Source organism: Cervus elaphus, chromosome 13, assembly GCF_910594005.1.
Source record: "Cervus elaphus chromosome 13, mCerEla1.1, whole genome shotgun sequence".
NCBI lineage: Eukaryota > Metazoa > Chordata > Mammalia > Artiodactyla > Cervidae > Cervus > Cervus elaphus.
Window position 1 is genome coordinate 6,119,811 of NC_057827.1, and position 8,970 is coordinate 6,128,780.

The window sequence follows — 8,970 nt, forward strand, 5'->3', positions numbered from 1 at the left end:
TAAATAAGTTTCTGTTGAAACAGAAGTGCTTAGTTTTGAGAAACACTGTAGTGTTGTAATGTCTTATGTTAGTGATTCTCAAGTTCTACCCCATTTTACTCTATCATAAATCTGTCACCTATCTGTAGATCTATCATCTATCACTTTATCTTCCATAATTTATGTGTGTCTCTATCATCTGTCTAGCTTATTAATATATGTTATCATTCAAATTCCATCACTCCTCATCTTTCTTTTGTGTATCATATATCCATCTATCCTGCTATTAGATATAATAGGAAGAAGAGCATGGCAATGGAAAAACAAGGGCTTCACCTCCCATGTGAAAGGATAGTGATGACAGTGGTCTCTGAGGTGATGACGTATAAGAAGAAAACAAGAGAGCATGAGGATGGAGGGCCATTAAAACAGGGACTCATCTAGCAGGGACTCTTGACTTATTACTACACTCAAATTTGGAAGATCAGAGTAGAGCTACCTCCATTCTGTGCCAACTTTCATGAGAAAATTTAGTCTAAATATGGTAACTGCCTTCTCAGTCAACTTATGCTCCAACGTCTTAAAACTTAAGTTTTAATTATATGAAGTTTCTACCTCAATCTACATTAAGGTAGACCATGGATTGGGAAGCCTTTTCTGTAAAGGGTGAAGTAGCAAGCAGTTTCAGTTTTGTAGGATGTATGGTACCTGTTGCAGCTGATCTGCTCTGCTCTTGCGGTGTAAAAGCAGCCACAGTATGTAACTGAATGAGTGTGGCTGTGTTTCGGTAAAACCTTGTTTACCACAGCAGGCTTTGGGCTTCAGTACCACATCCTGAACTAGAAGTGAAGTGAAGTGAAGTGAAGTCGCTTAGTCGTGTCCGACTCTTTGCGACCCCGTGGACTGTAGGCTCCTCCGTCCATGGGATTCTCCAGGCGAGAATACTGGAGTGGGTTGCCAGTTCCTTCTCCAGGGGATCTTCCCGACCCAGGGATTGAACCCACAACTAGAGCATTGGCTAAACCAGAACCTGGAAAATAATCAGATTAACCTCAGTACATGGTAAACGTATCTGAAAATTATTTTTCCACTTTACTTTCATGAAAATTATTATTAATAACTCTGCTAAATCTCATTCACAAGAGAGTGCTCTAAGTGAATACTATGTGCCATCATAACCTAAGCAGTGTAAAACCAATGTGAGTGACTGGAGTGATATGAACCCCTTTCCAGTTATAACCAATAAATTAAATTTAAATTTAGCATATTTTTCCCATAAGTTCCCAAGGATTGTGACCAAAATCTTACCTGCCTTCTTTTCCTCTTCAGTACATTTCAGGTCAAAATATTGTCACTCAATTCCTTGGTGGTATCCAGTCTCCATAGGCTTTGACTTCAGTCTATTTTGACTTCATCTGAGCAGTTTTTGTAATTGTTTCAGCATCTCATAATAGGATTTGTATGTTCCAAAGCTATCATGTAATCTAGTTGATAAAAATATGAAAGATTCAACAGTATAAATAACTAAATCAACACAATCTTTAATCCAATTAAACTGTGTTTTCCGAATTTTCTCCATGTTGTCTACACTGGAGGGTTTAGAGGAGAGAAGGAATATCTAAAACCTGCTAGCTTAAATTTGGGCTATTACTTTTTCTGCAGTCATTTGAAAATGTACCTTTATGTTTACTTGAAATTTATATTACCAGGTTAGTGTTAATATTCTATTAAAGGCTCACCCAAATCAATTAGAAAAAGATAAGTATTCCAGTACAAAAGTAGGAATACATATAAATAAACAAATCAGAGAAGGAAAGTTCTGTGAATGGCCAAGAACACATAAAAATATACTCAACCAGGCTGCCGCACAAGCCCTCTGCAATGGCCCACAGTCTGTGGAGTGTGTTTGTTTCTGGATAAATCTACTTCTTACCTAAAAAAAAAACAACACTCAACCATATCAATCTTGTAATGAAATAACTAAATATATACTGAATAATTATCAATTGTTATAAATATATAATTAATATTTGTGTGTGTCTTTAAACGTAGTCACAAGCACACAAATAAATCAGCAGTTACTTTTTTCACCTATTAGATTAATGGTACATTTATTAGCAAAGTATGGGGAATTTGGAACTCTTTGTGTGTTAGTCTGTTCAAAAGACAGTGAAAAATATGTATTAGATGGAAATTAGCACAGTTTGACAAACAATTTTATATTTAGAAATTTACCTATAGGATATAATAGGGAGTGTTCAAATGTGTATGTAAACTCAAGGGTACTCATTACAGCCTTAATTATACTTGTAAAATTATAAGTAATCTGTTTATCAAATCATAATGCTAGGGAAATTAATAATGCACTTATCCAATTGTATTTAGAATGTTGAAATTAATTGACATGAAAATCTAGGTTTTTCAAAAGTTGGCCATTAGTTCCTGAGTATCAACTATGTTTGAAACATTAATGTTGTATTTCATTCATGTTAAATGAAATATGTATGTGCTCATTTGGATATGGTCAATAAACTAATCTTATAGGAAGACTGTTCAAAAACCATTGATGGTGAGTTTGGATCATTATTTTACTATGGTGTATGTGTGTGTGTGATGTGTAGTCTCAAATTTATGTATTTCAATTATATATAGCATTTATTGAATTCTTAGTATTTGTTCCACATGCTGAAATAAACACTTTTTCATGGATTATCTCATTTAAAACTAATAATAACCATACAGTATAGGATATTCATTCCTTTTTTAAGATAAGATAGAGGCTGGTGGGCTGCCGTCTGTGGGGTCGCACAGAGTTGGACACGACTGAAGCGACTTAGCAGCAGCAGCAGCAGAGGCTTGTTAGAAACTAAATTTGATTGTGCAGTTCATTCTGTTATTCACAACTTAAGGAAAAAAAACACAATCAGTGTCACAGCCTTTGGAAGACGAAAATAATACTTATATTTTGCTATATCTCCTCTTGTTTGGGGGGAAAGATACACATTTTTGAGGTCGACTTTATTTTCTGTGTTGTTAAGGTCAGAGCCATGAGAATTCTCAAGTAAGTGTTGAGATACTGCAGCAACAGAAGAAAAAGACGTATAGGACATTGGTTTGTTGGAAATTCTGTGGTATAAATTTACAAATTGTAGATTGACTTGTTGAAATAAGGGGTGCCAGTGCTTAGGACATGAGGCAGTGTTCCTTGGAAAATTATTTCATAGAGACTGGGATGTCATGGGGGCACAAATCGAAGTCCAAAAAGAAATGGCCAATGAGAAGAGTATCACTAAATGGAAGAAATCAACTTTGTCGCAGAATTGATGACAGGTAACACCAAGAGAAATACTATAAATAGCAGGGAAAGGACCAGTGAGGATCTTGGAGTTGAAGGTACAATCCCTAACTGCTATAGATTCAAGTGTCATAATGTTCTAATGAAATATTTTTCAAATTGTACTTTATGACCATATGGTGTAGATTATAAACTATCTACTTCATATGAATATGTAGATATGAAACTATCTACTTCATATGAATATGTAATCAATTCATTTTTCTCCAGTTATGTGTATTCATTCCAACCCATTTTTAAAGACAGTACCTTGTGTCTTACAAGTACCATTCATTAGTAATTCAGAGCTAATAGCTAAACTTGTTGGCCAGAATGATAAGCAGAGTGCATTATGACATGTTTTGCCTGACTGTGCCATAGCAGTGGCGAAAGTACAGTTAAAAAATTGGATAGTTTATAGCAAGAAATATGTATTATGCTATTCCAAAGTTTGCCTTCTTATTTTCTGGTATCTTGAGGGGAAATGAACCTGTATAAGATATTCACAGTTGAGGCCCTGGAACAGAGAATACTGAAGGAAAAAGCAGTCATAGTTAAGTAAGGCTGCATCTGCCATGGAAGACTGCTGGACACAGAGCTGCTCAGCCTCTGGTTTTGACTGATGCAATTTGGGGATGTTTGAATATGGTAAATCTCTTTAAGGATAATAAAACTAATGGTAAAGTGTTTATAATATTACTAAACTAATATGTGAATGAGTGAATGAATTAATAGGGTCAAAAGTAAAATACTACAGAAAGTTGTGATAAACATATAAGAATGACAGGATATAAAAACTCAACATTTGGCAATAATCACAATAATTGTTTTAGCCAGGAAAATCAAAAGATGCCAAAACTTCCTGCAGAAAATTTGAGGGGAAATGATACATTTTTAAATATTTTTAAAATTATTTATTTTATTGAAGTATAGTTGATTTATAATTATAAGACTTTTAAGTCTGAAGTTTGATCAAAATGATAGTATAAAACAATATGTAGGGGAGAATATCTTGAAGCACATGGTTTCAGGTGTACATGCTCAGGAAATATGGAAGTGTGGAATAAGAGCATGAATGCTTTGATACCAGTGGGTCTTATCTGCATTTGAACCATTTATAATAGAATGTGTTTTTACTCACAGTTCTTCACTTAGCACGATTTTTCAAAGTTCAGCCATGTTATAGCATGGATTGGAACTCCATTTCTTTTTATGGGTGAGTAATACCCCATTTATAGATCACATTTTGCTTGCTTATTCATTCATCAGTTTATGGCTTTCTGCTAACTTATTTCTGTTCTTTGGCTGTTTTGAATAATCTTGCTATAAATATTTATGTGGAGATTTTTGTGTATATGTATATTTTTAGTTCTTTTAGGGAAAAGAATATGAGAAGTTGTCTGACCAGGATTTTAAGATTGTACCTGCTTCATTTGAAGGTGTGCAAGTCTGCACAGTGCACATTCGGTTGAATATTGGAAGCTCTTACTGTAGAAATAAGTAAATTGAAAAACCAAAATAAACACAGTTGAAGCCCATTTCCTCATACTTGGTTCATTCAATTTGAATATATTTAGTTATTTTTATTGTGCATTTTTGCTTTTATGTTCTTTTAAATATTATGTAATCAATGTTGGTTTGCATATAAAGCATTTCATTGTCTTACAACATTAATTATGATGGAGAAAGGGCATCTTGAGTAAGTGAATTAAATATTATTCAAGGATAGGAGGATCATTCAAATAGGTAGGAATCTGCCACAGAAATAAATTGGTTTTATTCATAATGTTCATGAAGAACTAAAATGAAAAACCTTCTCTCATTGGTTTAATAGCTGGTGTAGCCTCTAGTACTCATTTTCATCTCCAGTTTTCACATGTAAATAAAGTGGTTTAGTAAGTTTCTAGGATTATGGATGCCTGTGTTATTTCTTGGGTATTTTCAGGATCTGTCCTTTCTCAAGGCGAATAGCAAAAGGTGTCTTTTTAAATGAATGTGTCCGGATCATGTATTTATACATTGTGAAAAATCTGAAAAAAATGAGAATCAAACTGACTGTTGTTGAATGGTACTATATTTCTATGCTAAGCAAGTAAGGGAAGACTTTAACTTTCTCATTTTTAGTATTATTCACAGTTTGGGTAGCTTTGAATGCTACCAGTTCTGCATGTGTTCAACATTTGATATCTAGTATCTGATTTTTTCCTAAATGGCATTCCTTTCAGTGTGTGCCTACTAACACATATATAAACTCAAAACATGAGAGTGTGGAGAGGATACATGAACACTGGCCCAGTTTTCTGTGCTAGCATTTTTTCAATATTATATTTGTACATCTTACATGATTTTAATTTTATGTACTTTAAAATATACCGTTTGTCATGTGTACTTCTATGGGTTTTGGCAAACATATAGAATAGTATATCTAGCACCACAATCATGATGTGTGTGTAGTGGGGGGGGGGTTCCATTACCTCTAAAATCCCCTTGTGTTTTTCCTTTATAGTCAATCCCTCCTGCTTCTCAATCTCTTGTAATCACTGTTTCTATAGTTCTGCCTTTTGCTTTTGTTGTTCAGTCACTTAAGTTGTATCCAGCTCTTTGTGACCCCATGGACTACAGCATGCCTGGCTCTTTGTTCTCCATTATCTCCCAGAGTTTTAAATTAGTATCCATTGTGCCAGTGGTGCTATCTAACCATCCTATCCTCCCTCTGCTGCCCGCTTCTCCTTTTGCCTTCAGTGTTTCCCAGCCTCAAGGTCTTTTCCAGTCAGTCATCTCTTTGTACCAGGTGGCCAAAATATTGGAGCTTCAGCTTTGTCAACACTGCTGCCAGTGAATATTCAGGGTTGATTTCCTTTAGGATGGACTGGTTGGATCTCTTTGCAGTCCAAGGGACTCTCAGGAGTCTTCTCCAACACCACAGTTCAAAAGCATCAATTCTTCAGGTACTAGAATTCTTTATAGTATAACTCTAACATCCATACATGACTACTGGAAAAACCATAGCTTTGACTTATACAAACCTTTGTTGGCAAAGTAATGTCTCTGCTTTTTAATATGCTGTCTATGTTTGTAATAGTTTCCATTCCAAGGAGCAAACGTCTTTTAATTTCATGGCTGCACTCACCATCTATAGTGATTTTGCAGCCCAAGAAAATAAAATCTGTCATTGTTTCCAATTTTTCCCCATGAAGTGATAATCCTGGATGCCATAATCTTAGTTTTATTAATGTGGAGTTTCAAGGAAGCTTTTTCACCCTTCTCTTTCACACTCACTAAGAAGCTCTTCAGTTTCTCTTCACTTTCTGCCATTAAAGTGGTATCATCTGCATATCTGAGGTTGTTGATATTTCTCCTGGCAATCTTGATTCCAGCTTGTGCTTTATCCAACCCAGCATTTTGCATAATGTTAAATAAGGATAGAAGTTAAATAAGCATGGTGACAATATACAGCCTTGAGGTACTCCTTTCCTGATTTGGAAAGAGTTAGTTGTTCCATGTCTAGTACAGGTTTCTCAGGAGACAAGTAAGGTGGTCTTGTACTTCCATCTCTTTAAGAATTTTCCACAGATTATTGTGATCCACATGGTCAAAGGCAATAGCATAGTCAGTGAAGTCAAAGTAGATATTTTTCTGTAATCGCCTTGCTTTCTCCATGATCCAATGAAAGTTGGCAATTTGATCTCTGATTCCTCTGTCTCTTCAAAACCCAGCTTGTACATCTGGAAGTTTTTGGTTCATGTACTGCTGAAGCCTAGCTTGAAGGATTTTGAGTATTACCTTGCTGGCATTTGAAATGAGCATAATTGTATGGTAATTTGAGCATTCTTTGGCATTGCCCTTCTTTGAGGTTGGAATGAAAACTGACCTTTTCCAGTCCTGTGGCCAGTGCTGAGTTTTCCTAATTTTCTGACATATTGAGTGCAGCACTTTAGTAGCATCATCTTTTAGGATTTTAAATAGCTGAGCTGGAATTCTATCACCTCCACTAGCTTTGTTTGTAGTGATACGTCCTAAGGTCCACTTGACTTCACACTCCAGGTTGTCCAGTTACAGGTTTGTGACCACACCATCATGGTTTTCTGAATCATTAACACTTTTCTTGTACAGTTCTTCTGTGTATTCTTATCACCTTTTCTTAATTTCGTCTGCTTCTCTTAGGTCTTTACAGTTTCTGTCCTTTATCATGTCCATTCTTACATGAAATGTTCCCTTGATGTCTCTGACAGGTATTTTCTTGAAAAGATCTATAGTCCTTTCCATTTATTGTTTTCCTGTATTCTTTGCATTGTTTATTTAAGATGGTCTTCTTATCTCTCCTTGCTATTCTCTGAACTCTGCATTCAGTTGGGTATATCTTTCCCTTTCTCCCTTGCCTTTCGCTTCTCTTATTTCCTTAGCTATTTGTAAAGCCTCCTCAGGCAATCACTTTGCCTTCTTGCATCTTTTTCTTTGGGACAGCTTTGGTCACTGCCTCCTGTACAGTGTTATGAATCTGCATGCATAGTTCTTCAGGAACCCTGTCTACAAGATCTAATCCCTTGAATCTATTTGTCACCTCCACTATATAATCTTAAGCTCTTTGATTTAGGTCATACCTGAATGGCCTAGTGGTTTTCCCTACTTTCTTCAATTTAAGTCTGAATTTTGCAATAAGGAGCTCATGATCTGAGCCACAGTCAACTCCAGGTCTTGTTTTTACTGACTGTATAGAGCTTTTTCATCTCTGACTGCAAAGAACATACTCTGATTTCAGTGTTGACTGTCTGGTGATGTCCATGTATTGAGTCATCTCTTGTGTTGCTGGAGAAAGGTATGTGCTTTGAGGGCTACTCCATTTCTTCAAGGAATTCTTGCCCACAGCAGTAGATTTAATGGTCATCTGAGTTAAATTTGCCCATTCCCATCCATTTTAATTCACTGATTCCTGAAGATACCAGTGTTTAATCTTGTCAGCTTCTGCTTGACCATGTCCAATTTACTTTGATCCATGGACCTAACTTTTCAGGTTCCTATGCAGTAATGCGTACAGCATCAGATTTTACTTTCACCACCAGATATATCCACAACTGACCATCATTTCTGCTTTCACCCAATTGCTTCATTCTTTCTGGAATTATTAGTAATTGCCCTCTGCTCTTCCCCGGTAGCATATTGGATACCTTCCAACTTAGGGGGCTCATCTCCTGGTGTCTTATTTTTTTGCCTTTTCATACTGTCCATGGGGTTTTTCAGGCAAGAATAATGGTGTGGGTTGCCATTTCCTTCTCCAGGGGACCAGGTTTTGTCCTTTACAGAATGACATATAAATGGAATCAGACATTACATAATATCTAGGGTCTAGTTCCTTTTACCTTGCAATTTGAGTTCTCTAGTTTACTTGCAAGCCTTTATCCTTCAGAGACCTCTGTTTGGTTATTGATATACTCCTCCTAGGATTCCTAATTGCATTCCATGTTGAGAAAAGACAGGCCAGTCTTACTCCATCTTAATTCCACTTACGTCTTACCCCTCTCTAAAGTCTTTTTCCATTTGATTCTTTTTGTAAATAATTTCCATTTATCTTATGAAGTGTCTCATCTATTTTTCTATTCTTGGCCATTGGTCCATTCGTTTCAACATGTTTGTAATAAATTTTCAGAGTTCTTATCTCT